Genomic DNA, 15,528 nt, shown 5'->3' on the forward strand with positions numbered 1-15,528 from the left:
GTGCTTCTAATAATCTACATGTAGCAACAGGCATATATATTTTACTCAACACAAACGCATATTAATAGGTACTTAAATATTTACTGAATACATTAAATCAATAGTGTAACAAAAATGTATATGCTTGGAGGCCACCAATTGTACTTCAAAGCATCTCTGAGTCTGTTGAATACACAACAAGCTGAAAAAATGTATAGCCAAAAAATTATCACTGAAATTAAATGGTGAAAGACATGATCAAGAACTACTGCAGGGATGTGGCCCCTTAAATATTGGGATGAATGTGGGGAGATGACAATTAGTGGACAACAGAACAAGACTGAAATGGTGACAACATGAGGAAAAATACTGTCAAGTTAGAAGCCTTGAATGAGTATGAATAATGGCTGTTCAGAGAAATCCAGGTACCCTCTCTAAAGGTGCCTGTTTGGTGCCTATTCTACCATGGGATAAAAATTGGATGATGTATATGTTCCTATTAAACTTTTGTCAAAATCTCCTTTTTAATAGTAAAAGCAAAAAAAGTACATGGTTAACAACTCTTAACAGTACAAAGCAAATTTTAAAGTCAGTCAAAAGATTAAAGAAATCAGATTAATCCCTTGTACTTTACTTTTTAAAAATATTTTCTTTATTGTTTACTACAGATGATCTATCCTTGCAACCTTGCTTCTTTTTTATTCTATAGAGTATTATCAAAAGTCTTTCTACTGTCACTTCTTTGATTAAAAAACCTATAAAACTGCTAGCCTCAGTTTTCACTATTTCATTTCCCAGACAGGAAGCTAAATTCACAATATGACAATCACTCCTTTCCAAACAACTCTCATCTCAATTCCTTGTACCTGGATTGACCTTTCCATTGTTCTCCTCTCTAAATTCTACCTCTGGGTCAAGGACCAGATTTTGTCTTTCTCTAAATTTTTTCCTAGTGATTCAGATTAAGAAAAACATTTTTTCTGAAATGCTACATTATTACAACATGAATTAATTTAACAAAATGAACTACTGATTTTTAAAATATTTTGGGTATTTCAAGTGTATATAATGTTTCCAATGAAAAGAATAGCAAGTAGAAACTATTACATGTGTTTCTTTTTTGTACTCCTAGTGGAAATGTGATAAATATATAAATTAAATCCTATAGAAACAAACAACAAAAAAAGATAAACTGCAAGAAGATTCAAAAATACATTTTAATTTCTTTGGTTTGTCTAATTGCTCTGGCTAGAGTCTCAAGAACGATGTTGAATAGAAGTGGTGAAAGAGGGCATCCCTGCCTTGTTCCAGTTTTTAGGGGGAATGCTTTCAGTTTTTCACCATTTAGAATGATATTAGCCACGGGCTTAGCATAAATGGCCTTTACAATGTTAAGGAACGTTCCCACTATCCCTATTTTTTCTAGTGTTTTGAGCATGAAGGTGTGCTGTATTTTATCAAATGCTTTTTCTGCATCTATTGAAATAATCATGTGATTCTTGACTTTAAGTCTATTGATATGGTGAATGACATTTATTGATTTCCTGATGTTGAACCAACCTTGCATCCCTGGGATGAAACCCACTCAAACTATCCCTGTTCACTGATGACATGATTATATATTTAGAGGAACCTGGAAATTCCACCAGAAAACTCTTAGAACTCATAAGTGAATTCAGTAAAGTAGCAGGTTACAAGATCAATGCTCATAAATCCAATGCATTTTTATACATAAGTGATGAATCTTCAGAAAGAGAAATTAGGAAAACTACCCCATTCTCAATAGCCTAAAAAAAAATAAAATACTTGGGAACCAATGTCACAAAAGAGGTGAAAGACCTCTACAATGAGAACTATACAACACTAAAGAAAGAAATTAAAGAACACCTTAGAAGATGGAAAGATCTTCCATGTTCTTGGATAGGAAGAATTAATATTGTCAAAATGGCCATACTACCTAAAGTGCTATACAAATTCAATGCAATTCCAATTAAAATCCCAATGATGTACCTTACAGAAATAGAGCAAGCAATTATGAAATTCATCTGGAAGAATAAGAAACCCGGAATAGCTAAAGCAATCCTTAGCAGGAAGAGTGAAACAGGGGGTATTGCAATACCAGATCTTCAACTCTACTACAAAGCAATAGTAACAAAAACAGCATGGTATTGGTACCAAAATAGAAAGGTAGATCAATGGTACAGAATAGAGGACATGGACACAAACCCAAATAAATACAATTTTCTCATACTAGACAAAGGTGCCAAAAATATGCAATGGAGAAAAGATAGCCTCTTCAACAAATGGTGCTGGGAGAATTGGAAATCCATATGCAACAGAATGAAACTAAACCCATATATCTCATCATGCACGAAACTAAACTCAAAATGGATTAAGGACCTCGGAACCGACCAGAGACCCTGCAGATTATAGAAGAAAAAGTAGGTCCAGATCTTCAACATGTCGGCTTAGGACCAGACTTCCTTAACAGGACTCCCATAGCACAAGAAATAAAAGCAAGAATCAATAACTGGGATAGATTCAAACTAAAAAGCTTTCTCTCAGCAAAGGAAACTATCAGCAATGCGAAGAAAGAGCCTACAGAGTGGGAGAATATCTTTGCCCATCATACTTCAGATAGAGCACTAAACTCCAGAATCTATAAAGAACTCAAAAAACTCTACTCCAAGAATTCAAATAATCCAGTCGACAAATGGGCTAAGGAAATGAATAGACAATTCACAGAAGAAGATCTACAAGCAATCAACAAACATATGGAAAAATGTTCAACATCTCTAGTAATAAGAGAAATGCAAATCAAAACCACCCTAAGATTCCATCTCACCCCAATTAGAATAGCGATTATCAAGAATATGAGCAACAACAGGTGTTGGCAAGGATGTGGGGAGAAACGTACACTCATACATTGCTGGTGGGGCTGCAAATTAGTGCAGCCACTCTGGAAAGCAGTGTGGAGATTCCTTAGAAAACTTGGAATGGACCCTCCATTTGACCCAGCTATCCCACTCCTTGGCCTATACCCAAAGGACTTAAAATCAGTATACTACAGAGATACAGCCACATCAATGTTCATAGCTGCTCAATTCACAATAGCCAGATTGTGGAACCAACCTAGATGCCCTTCAATTGATGAGTGGATAAAGAAGCTGTGGTATATATATACAATGGAATATTACTCAGCCATAAAGAATGATAAAATTATGGCATTTGCAGGCAAATGGATGAAATTGGAGAATATCATGCTAAGTGAGATAAGCCAATCTCAAAAAGCCAAAGGAAGAATGATATCGCTAATAAGTGGATGATGACACATAATGGGGGGAGGGAAGGGTTAGTGTTAGGGTTAGAGTTAGGGTTAGGGAGGGGGGCATGTATGATGAAGGAAGCACTGTATAGAGGGAAAAGAGGGGTGGGAGGGGTGGGGGGAAGGGAAAAAATAACAGAATGAATCAAACAACATTACTCTATATAAATTTATGATTACACAAATGGTATGCCTTTATGCCATGTACAGAGAAACAACATGTATACCATTTGTTTACAATAAAATAAAATAAAATAAAAAAATACATTTTAGTTATAGTTGACAAGGAAACATCTTACTATATAATACTTAAAACAATGAATCTTGACCAGCTAGTTCAAAAAGCACACTTTACCTGCAGATTTGTTTGTGAAGAATGGGATGGGATGAGGATAAACATAGAACATAGGATAATCTGAAGCCTAAGACACATGCCCACAGAAAAAATCACTACTACCAATATTTTTCTTTCATTCTCTATATTTTCTCACTCAACATTTTGTACAAATTCTGTTTGTTCCCTTCTGACCTTCCCTTAACCCAATTATCTATACTAATTAAAATTGTATTCAAATTTTGCAAATACTTAGGGCTTAGAATATAAATATTTCTGAATTCTCAAATCAGTATTTAGATCTTACCTGCAGTTTCAGATGTATTTGAAACAACTCATCATATACCTGATTTATCTGATATGGAGTAAAGTCTGCTTGTTTGACACTTTGGATTTTGGACAGCTGGCACTTTTCAAAGAAGAGTCACTGACATTGCAACATTCAGTCCGAGGTCTTGATGAGCCCTATCTGTTGGCAGGTCAAATGCAAAGTAAATAAAATTTTAATTATGAACTTTATTATAGCTCCAAATAGTCTCAGAATAACCTTCAAGAAAAATTATTGTAAGTATAAAATTACTGTATTGTGAAAAATTTCAGAAAAGAAAGAAAAAATGTTATAGCAAATACAGTAAAATGTTGACATGTAGAAAATTTGAGTTAAAAGTATACAGGAATCCTTCATACAACTTTTCTCTAAGTATGAAATTATTTCAGATTTAATTATTTTAAAATTCATGAGAACACTTTTAATTGCCTAGAATATGAAATGGAATATCACTTCAGAAGCTTAACTCATTCTCTCCTCTGTAACCAAACTAACAAGAAGTCCAAATACAATGTTAATTATTGCCTATTTTTCTTTTTAATTTCTATCACATATATCTAAAAAGTCCTTATTTATGAGGCAATAAAAACCTCTACAGTAAAAATTATAAAATGCTTAAGAAACTGAAGACACTAGAGGATACAGATGAAAAGACATCCCACATTCATATACTAGGAGAATTAACATTGTTAAAATGGCCAAAATATCAAAAGGCAATCTACAAATTCAATGCAATTCCCATCAAAATACCAATGACATTCTTCACAGAAAGAAGGGAAAAATTCTAAAATTCAGAAGAAAGCATAAAGACCCAAAGTTGCCAAAGTAATCCTGAGGAAAAATCATAGAGCAAGGCTAGAGGCAGCATGATTCCTGATTTCAAATATGCTAGAATGCATTTCTATGGTAACAAAAATATCATGGTATTAACTTAAAAAAATACAAAAAACAATGGAATTAGAGGACTCAGAAATAAACTTATGCCTCTATAGTTATCTGATTCTCAATAAAGTAGCCAAAAACACATTGGAAAGAAGATAGGCTCTTCAACAAATGGTACTGGGAATATTGGATATTCAAATGTAGACAATTGAAACTAGATCTTTATGTCTCACCCTGTACATGAGTGAACTCAAAATAAATTCTAATAATTCAGGAAATGGTAGTAAGAATTGACAAGTGGGATTACACCAAATTTTAAAGCTTCCACACAGTACAAGAAATAAGAGAGTTAAGAGAGATCCTACAGAATGGAAGAAAGTATTTGCCAACTATTCATCTGACAGAATATTAACATTCAGAATTATATACACAAAAAAGTTATCAACAAAAGAGCAAGTAATCCAACCAACAAATGGGCAAAGAGCCTGCACAGACACTTCTCAAAAGCGAGTACAAATGGCTAATAAATATCTGAAAAAGTGCTCAACATCTTTAGCCATCAGATAAATTCAAATAAAAACTACACTGAGATTCCACCCCACCTAGTCAAAACAGATAGTCAAAAAACCAAAAATAACAAATGCTGACAAGGATGTGAGAAAGGAACACTTCCACATTGTTGGTGTGAATGTAAATTAGTACAACCATTATGGAAAACAACAGGCAGGTTCCTCAAAAAATTAAAAACAGAATTACCATATGATGCAACTATATACCATTCCTGGCTATATTTCTGGAGGAAATAAAGTCAGCATACAAAAAAGATATTTGCATACCTATTTTTATTGTGGCATTACTAACAATAACCAACTAAAGGGATCACCCTAGGTGCTGTCAATAGATGGATAGGTAAAGAAAATAAGACATATATACATATGAAATATTATTCAGTCACAAAAAGGAAACAAACATGTCATTTGCAGGAAGGCAGATGGTACTGGAGTTTCTCATGTTAAGTGAAATAAGCCAAACTCAGAAAGACAAGTGTCACATGTTTTCCCTCATACATGGAAACTGTTAGGAAAAAAGATAAAATGAAGTAGAGAAGGTATTTTAGGGAAGGGGAAGAAAAACAGTGAGAGAAAGAGGAGGGTAAGAGAAAGTAGTTGGGAGTATGCGCACAATTAAAACATGATATATGCATGTATAGAAAAGTCAGTGAAACCCATTAATTTAAAAAATTAATGAGTTAATATTTGTAGCAAAAGTTGTCTAAAGTAAAAGAAATATTAAAGCAATTTTAACATACCCACACATACAATTCTTGTTTGTTTTTCCCAATTTCAACTATATGTCTATAATAATTTGTACAACCTCCTTATATTAAATAGTAATAAGTTCTCTGAAATCTACCCATGATAATTTCAGAATGATGGGCTCAAAAACTTTTACTACTTTATCCTATTTAAAAAATACATGAAAACTTTCTCCCAAGAGATGTATTTGAGATGCTTTGGCTATACAGATGCTATACAGTCATGCATCTGATACACAAGTTCAAGAGTTTTCTGGGGCACATGACTTTAGCATACATGTACTATGTTATATGCACAGGTTCAACTTTACTGTTGATGCCATTTTCTTCCAAAGGGGGGGGGGGTTACATTAATTTACTCCCAAAGGCAGTGGATAAGTAAGTTGCTTTTAGTTCACATCCCTGCCAACACTATACCATCAGAATTCAATTTCTTCTAATAATTAGAGCATAAAATGTTCTCTAGCAGTGGTTTCAACTCGCATTAGCTTAAAGGAGCTCAGCATCTTAGAGAGACCCTGAATAAATTTTTAAGAAAGAAAAGTTTCATGTCAATCAGTTCAGTAAATAAACTAAAAGTAACACCAGTTCAGTGTTTTGCTTGCTTCTCCAAGTTTCCACCTCGCCAATTTCTGGTCTAAGCACTCCTTACATTTTTGGTCAAGTTTCACATATATTTTAGCTTTTAAAATGTTTAATCTATGTTTTTATTGGGAAGATTAAGTCCAAGCTGAAGGAGTCTTCATTGTCTTCAAACACTGAGATCCATATGACAAAGGGGATAAAGGAGAGGGGAGAAAGGGGAAAATGAGTATTTATTGTGTGCAGACAACATATTTGCAGGAAAAAAGAGAGAATCAACAACAGTGCTGGAATCCTTATAGCCAAAAGGCAAAATGTTTCATCACTGGTTGCCTGTTTGCATGAAATACTGACAAACATATGAAAGGAAGACAGGTACACAGAGTTGCTACTAGTTCAGTGTCGAGGAAGCCATACTATAAGTAATCTGTACTGTTCTCCCAAAATATTAGGGTTAGGAAAACACTACCACAATCATTTCCTCACTTTCTAACAAACACTGACATGAAAAAGAATTGAAGGCATCACAGAAGTATTGTTACTAACTTATCTTGAGAAGTTTTGAAAGCACAGGCATACAACTGGAAAATAATGAAGTTCACTCTTCTCTAGTTAATAACAAGCACAGTAACCATCTCATGGTTTACAAATATTCAGAACATAGAAATACCCAGAAAACAGACATACTCCTAAGGACCAGTGTTATTATTAAGAGGCAAGTTTTATGTGAGCTAAAAAAATTACTATTTAAAAATTATTTTGTTGCTATAGATGGATAAAATGCCTTTATTTTATATTTATGTGGTGCTAAGGAACAAACCCAGTGTCTCACACATGCTAGGCAAGCATTCTGCCATTCAGCCCCAGCCCCAGCCCCAAAATTACTATTAAAATGAAAAATGCATACAAACACACACACACATACACACACACACACACACACACACACACACACACATTACATTTTTCCATTTTTAAAAAATACTGGTTATTTTGGAGGTACTAACTCTATGCTCATTCTCAATCACTTCTTCTCTTTCCTGATTCTTCAAATCATGAAAAAAATCCAGTTCATCATCTAGGCTTTAAAAAAAGTCTATTGCAGAAACCTGGAAGTTTACTATAGTATTTGAAAGGAATAAAATTTCTATTTAAATATTAACAGCATAACAAATGAGAAAAAATATAAAAGCAAACATTTTTTAAATGCAAAAAATAAACATGTAAAAGACAAAAAAGTAAAATGAACGATTATTGATTTTGATGACCCACTGAGTTTCCTTCAACCTTTTCTAGTCATTACATAAGCCTGATTAGAAATGACATATATCTGTAAAATGCTCTAGAACTGCCAAATTCTTTCTGCTAATCCCCAATAATTCAGTGAGAGAGATACAGCACATACTATTGTCTATTTTAGGTAAAGAAATAAAGTTTACCCTGATGAAACTGAACTCTAGAGAAGTGAAGTAACTGATAGTGACATGACTAGTAAAGGTTGAAATGAAACTAGAATCCCAGGTTTCTCTTAAAAGATAATCTTAGACTAGAAATTTCTAGAGCAGCACTGTTCAAAAGAAATACAATGGAAGACACATAGGTCATTTAAACATTTCTGGCAGAACACTAAAAACAAAGAAAGAGGTAAACTTTAACAATATATTCTATTTAATTTGTTATAACTACAATGTTACTGCTTCAACATAAATCAATATAAAAATTGTTAAGAAGATATTTTACTTTCTTTTATCCATGCTAAGTCTTTCAAATCCAATGTGTATATTAGACTTACAGTATCTCAATTCAGACCAGCTACATTTCAAGTTCTCAATAGCTACCTGTGGTCTGTAGCCACTGGGCTGGACAGGGTACTTCTAGATAGATTGTAGACAGGAACTGTGAAAAAGGTCCAATGGTGTGAAAACCTTCATAATCCAAAACCTTCAAATTAGAACTTGGAATTATATCCATGTCACTTATATAAACATAAAATGACTAAAATATCAGTTAAATGCAAGACCATAATTTCTACAAAGCTATAATTATTAAATTATTTTCTACTTTTCTTATTCTACATTCAATCTACCTCATGTCCTGGTCTTGAATTGATTATTTTGTGAATGACACATGAAAGGGTACTATCAATAATGAAAACAGTTAATATTTGAATATTTTACTATATATCCAGCAATGTTCAAAGTGCTTTACATGAATCAACTCATTTAAGGAGAAAATGAGGCAATTTATTTAAAATATTCAACCCCCCAAATAGGGTTATGTTAATAATATAGAGATATTTAAGCACAATTGTTTATTTCAACATTTTATTTTTTATATGCACACATCTTTATAGTTTTACATTATTTCAAAATGTTTTTTCTTCTTGATACCCACAGTATTTCTTCTACCCACAACTGTTATCATTAAATATTCAATTGAACATTCATCTCACCATTTTCTCCTTTATAAAACTATAACCCTGTTTAGCACAGTATTGCATGATACATTTTTAGTTACTACATCCCCTTCAATGGTTCTCCCAACTACTTCATGTACAGTGCTTAATATTATTGGATCTACAGTAGACACTGGCTTGAATGTTGACACCCCAAAATCCTATACTGCAGTTTTTTTTTTTCTGAGATCCTTTTTTAAAGAAAAGAGAACAATTTTCATTTTCTTTTGTGTGGATGAATACATACATAAGTAATTTTTTATCTCTTAAATTAGGCAAATAATTTACCTTTCCATTTTGCCATTAAACACAAGTCATCTGTGCTTTAATAAGACATTCTCAGCAAAAATTAATAAATTAGTCTCTTCAACTATTCAGTGGGCCCCAGACTGCTTATTCATCTCCTCAAGGAAAAGCAAACACAAGAAAAATTTGCTCTTTTCCCTTTCTCTTGAAGTACTGAGTAAAAAATAACAGTAATAATTCAAAATACTTAAGTAACTCACATTTAAGTGCTTGAATGAACTGCAAAAAGGTGTTGTACAAAGTTTTCTTTCATCAGGATAATACTTCAAGTAACCAACTTTATCTCTAGAGAAGTGGATATCTAAATCTTTCTGTCAATAAAAAAGATATACTAACATCACATACTAATTATCTAATCCTAGCCTCCTACAATAAGACTCCATCCACCAAATGCTTTCTTATTTGTATGTCATCTAAATGCAACTTTAGAGAAAACTGGAATCAAGAACTCCTGAATATGGTAGATTAGAGCACTCAAGGCTTACCTACTTGTTTATGAGACTGAAACAAAATGGAAGCTGTGCAGTTGCATGTTGAAGTAGGGGCCATAGAAAAATACTGGAGTGCAAACACAGGGAGCCAGTGATCAGGCAAAACCCCAAAATATGGTGCTTTAAAATAAAAAGAAACTCAGAATCTACATAGCAAGATATCAAGAGAGAAGAGATTCCCTGAACATTGCAAGAAATTCATCAAAGTCATGAGAAGCCATCTAAAGACGGGTCCAAATGTCTGAATTTATTGCATGGGAGATCTGATACCCCTGCATTTTTTTATATCTCCAAGATCCTCTCCTCTTCTCTGTTCCAGCAGGTGTCCACTCTGAGAGTCAGTTTGGGCCCAGGAATTGAATGCTGAGGATTCTAGGCAGTGGTAAATATGGTCTATGAGGCAGAGAGAAGCAACAAAACACTTCTACATAAAATGTATGGTTGGATCTCTTGAAAAGAGGGACAGCAGCTGTGAGTGGACTTACAAGAGGGCTGGGTCCAGGAGCACCATGGCTTCAACTGGTAAATCTGCTCATTCAGGAGGCTCCCTACCTCAGTGCAGATTTCTCTAATTTGGTCTTCCACGCTCAGAGACAGACAACAAACCACTACAGTTTGGATATTTGTCACATGCCCATCAGAGACAGACAACAAACCACTACAGTTTGGATATTTGTCACATGCCCAAATGTGACAATACTGAAGATCTTGGGACCATGGGTGAGCAAACCAGACTGGTTCACAAGCATGGGGGCTGAGAGGCTGGGGGATGGCTACGACTGTCACTGCAACCCCATTCTTGATGCAAAATCAGAGACCTGGGCATGAATTTAGCCCTGCTGTAGGTAAATTTGCCTTAGTCTAGGCTGGTGGGCGAGGGAAGGCTGAGCTCAGTCCACACACTGCCCTAACTGGTATGGCCTGCCTGAGCTGGAGCTGAAAAGGAACACATCATACTGCCACCAGCACCCACAACATTCCTATACCTGGCAAATGACGAATATTTGAGGCCTTGGAAAAAAGTGTCTTCATCTTAAATATCTTGGCATGGAGGAATATTCTTTGGTTTTCCTTTCATTTTAATTTTGTTCTTTACTGTTTTGTTTCCCTTTTTTAAATACTTTTATCCAACTTTATTAAATGTTTTAATTATTTAATTATAGTTTTGCTCTTATCTCTACTTTCTTATTTTTATTTTTTTCTCTTTTCACTTTATTCTTTCTTCTGTTTCCTCCCTTTAAAATTTTATCCAGTACTTTTTTTTTGCACAGTACTGAGGATCAAACCAAATGTTGCTCTACCACTGAGCTACAAATCTTTCATTTTTTACTTTTAAGACAGAGTATCTGGGCTGGGACTGTAGCTAAGTGGCAGAGAGCTTGCCTAGCATGTGTGAGGCACTGGGTTTGATATTTAGCACCACATACAATAAATAAAATAAAGGCATTCTGTCAATCTATAGCAAGGAAGAAAGAAAAAGAAAGAGAGAAAGAAAGAAAGAAAGAAAGAAAGAAAGAAAGAAAGAGTATCATTAAACACCAGGCTAATATCAAACTTGAAAGAGTCCTGCCTCAGCCTCCAGAGTAGATGGGATTATAGGTGTGAGTCAATGTGCCCAGCTATTTCTATATTAATTTTACTTTCATTAAGGTCTAATTTTTAACCTATTCTCTATTATGAGTACCCCTTTCTTCTCTCTCATTATTGGGGTTGTAGAGGTCTTTTTTTATGTTTTTATTGTGTGTTGATATATGATTTGCTTTCAAGTTGTTTGTTGTTACTGGTCGTCATTTTCTCCTCTCAAACTAGAACTATGGATTAAGTCCAGCACCTGGAACATGGTGGATGTTATGACACTGAGCTTTAGCCCTGACCCAGCTGAGAGAAATTGTACTTTAGTCTCTCCAGGACTGAGTCTTCCTCAAACTTTGATGGATCCTTCATCATAAAAATAGGGTGGAGAAAAGCACCCAGCAGACAACCTGGCTGCAAGTATGCACAGATGACAGGGGTGGACTGAAGACTACTACACTCCCTGAGCAACAACAGAGAAATAACATGACTATGGTTACCATGCCATTATTAAGGGGCCCTAGGATTGGCTGCACCCAATTCCTCTTACACTGTATAGTGCTAAGAGAAATAGCCATGTAAAATATGCTTTGCATATTCCACTGTCTATATCATACTCACAGAAGACCTACAAAGGAAGCAAATCCCTCAGATTCTGACAAAGTGCTCAGAGTCAAAATCCACCAAACACACTCTAAGGAACTTCAGGGAAACTACAGAATAAACTCCATTTGCAATGAATCTCAACATTACACAAAAAAACCTGTATCCCACGACACAATGTAGAAAGAAGGTTACTCCCTAATAAGACCCTCACATGATACTGGAAGAGATCACTAGTTCAACAAATGTGAAAGTCTCAAGACAGAAACACAAAAACATGAAACAGAGCAACATGTCTCCTCAAGTTCATAACCTCCCAGGAACCAAATCCATAAGTACCAATGGATAAAAAAGGCTGGAACAAAGAAGTTTAAAAACTGATTATTAAAATAATCAAATGAAGGCAGGTATTGTACATAGCTCAGTGGTGGAATGTTTGCCTCACACATGTGAGATACTAGGTTCAATCCTCAGTACCACAGAAAGATAAATAAATAAAATAAAGGTATTGTTTCCATCTACAATTAAAAGTATTTAAAAATAATTAAATGAATTCAAAGAAGATACAAATAAGCAGATGAATAAATTAAGGAGCAATATGAAACAGCAATTTAATAAATAAAGATTCTAGGGAAAATACAAACAGAAATTGTAGAAATATAAAACTCAATAAATCAAGATAAAAACCCCAGTTTCAAGTCTCACCAATAGACTAGACCAAGCAGAAAACAAATTTTCAGAGTTTGAACACAGGGTGGATGAACTAGACTTATTAAAAAGGAAGTGTTACCAAGAAAATATAAATAGTATGTTCATATAAAAACTTCAAAACAACATTAAAAAGATCAAGCTTAAGACTCATATAGCATTTGCTAGTAAATGGATGGAGTTGGAAAATATGCTAAGTAAAATAAGCCAAACACAAAGAACCAAAGGCTAAATATTTTCTCTGATATGCAGAATCTAATTCACAAGAAGAAGTAAGGGATAGGGAAGAATAGTTACTTTATATTAAGTAGAGGGGAGTAAAGGGAATGGAAGGGGTATGGGGGAAGGAATGATAGTGGAGTAAAACAGACATTATTACCTCATGTGCATGTATGACTGCATGACTGATGTGATCCTGCAATATATCCAATCAGAAAAATGAGATTACCTCCATTTATGTATGATCTATCATACATAAAATGTATAAATACATTCTACTTTCATGTACAACAAATTAGAGCAAATTAAAAAGTAGTTTAAACAAAACAAAACAAAAAAAGACTCAGGGATGGAGATATAACTCATTGGTAGAGTGCTTGCCTTGCAAGCACAAGGCCTTGGGTTCAATCCCCAGCACAAGGCCCTGGGTTCAATCCCCAGCACCACAAAAAAAGTTATAAAAATAGAGACTCATAGTTCTAGAGGAAGGAATAGAGATACAGGTTAAAGGCATATAAAACATATTCAGTGAAGTAACAAGAAAATTTCCCAATCTTGAAATGATAATGGAGCACCAAATAGAAATGATCAGAATAGAACCTCTCCATGAACATTATAGTTAAAATTCTAAAAATACAGAAGGAGGACTATTAAAAACTGCAAGAGAGAAGCACCAAATAATTTATAAAGGAAAACACATCTGAATAATAGCAGATTTCTAAACAAAACTCTATAGGCCAGGAGGGCATGAATTGATAGATTTCAAGACCTGGAAGGACAAAACTGGCAAGCTAAATTATTATATCCAGCAAACTTATCTTTCAGAATCAAAGAAGAGATAGGCTTTCCAAGGTAAGCATGAATTAAAAGAATTCATTTCTACTAAACCACACATAATCCTACACTCAGTTGGGGAACCATACAGCACAATCAGAAAAGAATAAGAATAGATATCAATAGAAGGGGAGTTAAGCAAAAGAGGAAAAAGTAAAAATCAAACATGATTGTATCAGTAAATGAACAAAAAATTAAGATAAATAAGAAATAAATGAACACAAATTCTCAAAACAACCAAAAGAAAACTAATGAGGGCATGAACTAGTATATTTCTTTCAATATATTTTCAATATAACCCGTAATGAAAATCATGTGAATTCTCTAATTAAAAGACACAGAATACCTAATAGAATTTTTAAAACGTCCATCTGCTTACTACTTGCAAGATCTCCACTTTACTACCAAAAACATTCATTCATAAACTGAGAGTGAAAGGATGGAGAATGCAATTCCCATCAAATTGAATCCGAAAGTAAGCAAGAGTAACCAGACTTATATCCAACAAAACTGACCTCAAATCAGTCATGAGACAAAGTAGGTTCTTATACTCTGAAAAAAAGGAATAATCCATCTCAAGAAGATGTAATGGTTGTAAATATAGATGTACCAATGTCATAGAATCCAACTGTATAAAACGTATTACAGGACTTATAGGGAGAGACCAGCTTCAATTAATAATGGTGGGTGATTTCTATACCTTAATGTTACCAAGAGATAGATCTTCCAGAACTGCCCTGCCCCCCAAATCAACTGAGAAACATTTGAATTACAGTATAGATCAAATGGACTTAACATCACAGACTGTTTTATTTAACAGGTGTAGAGAACACATTCTTTTTTTCACTATACAGAATTTTCTCTAAAATAGACCATATTTTCAGCATGGAAACAAGCTCAACAAATACAAACAAATTGAAATTTTTCTTGCATCTTATAACAACAGAAGGAAATTACAAATCAATGGCAGGAGTAACTGCAGACATTATACAAATACATGGAAACTGAAAACTACATTTCTGAATGAGTCATAGGTCATTGAATAAATCAGGAGAGAGATTTTAAATACCTAGACTCAAATGAAAATGGAAACACAACCCATCAGAACCTATGGGACACAGAGAAAGTAATTAGAAGAGGTAGGTTTATACATTAAAAAAAAAACTTGACAGATCTCAAATAAGTAACCTAATTATGCATCTCAAAGTCTTTAAAAAATAAGAGCAAAACAAATCTCAAAGCAGTACAAAGAAATAGTAAAACTCAAAGCAGAAATAAAACAGAGACTAAATGTACAAGAAAAGTGGGTTCTTTGAAAAGATAAACAAAATTAACAAACCCACAGTGAAATTAACCAAAATAAAGAGACCATCCAAAATAAACAAAAATTAAAGTTGAAAAGAGATATATTACAATAGATAATAATGAAATCCAGAGGATCATGAGGGATTATTTGGAAAACTTCTAACCAATAAACTGTAAAATCTACAAGAAATGAACATATTTCTAGACAAAAATAACCTACTGAAATTGAACCAAGAGGATATAAAATATATAAACAGACCAACAACAAATAATGAAATTAAAGCAGTAAT

At 33.9% G+C, this 15,528-nt stretch overlaps 1 pseudogene across 1 annotated transcript in view; it reads right to left on the bottom strand.

The window, feature by feature from the left end:
- LOC306652798 (coiled-coil domain-containing protein 138-like) overlaps positions 1-15,528 on the bottom strand; it is a 44,191-nt pseudogene that overhangs the window by 10,776 nt on the left and 17,887 nt on the right. The window contains exon 3 of the transcript XR_013766765.1: positions 3,946-4,125. The product of XR_013766765.1 is annotated as a coiled-coil domain-containing protein 138-like (transcript). The remainder of the gene's footprint in view (positions 1-3,945; positions 4,126-15,528) is intronic.

Source organism: Sciurus vulgaris (assembly GCF_902686455.1).
Source record: "Sciurus vulgaris genome assembly, contig: HiC_scaffold_604_arrow_ctg1, whole genome shotgun sequence".
Taxonomy (NCBI): Eukaryota; Metazoa; Chordata; class Mammalia; order Rodentia; family Sciuridae; genus Sciurus; species Sciurus vulgaris.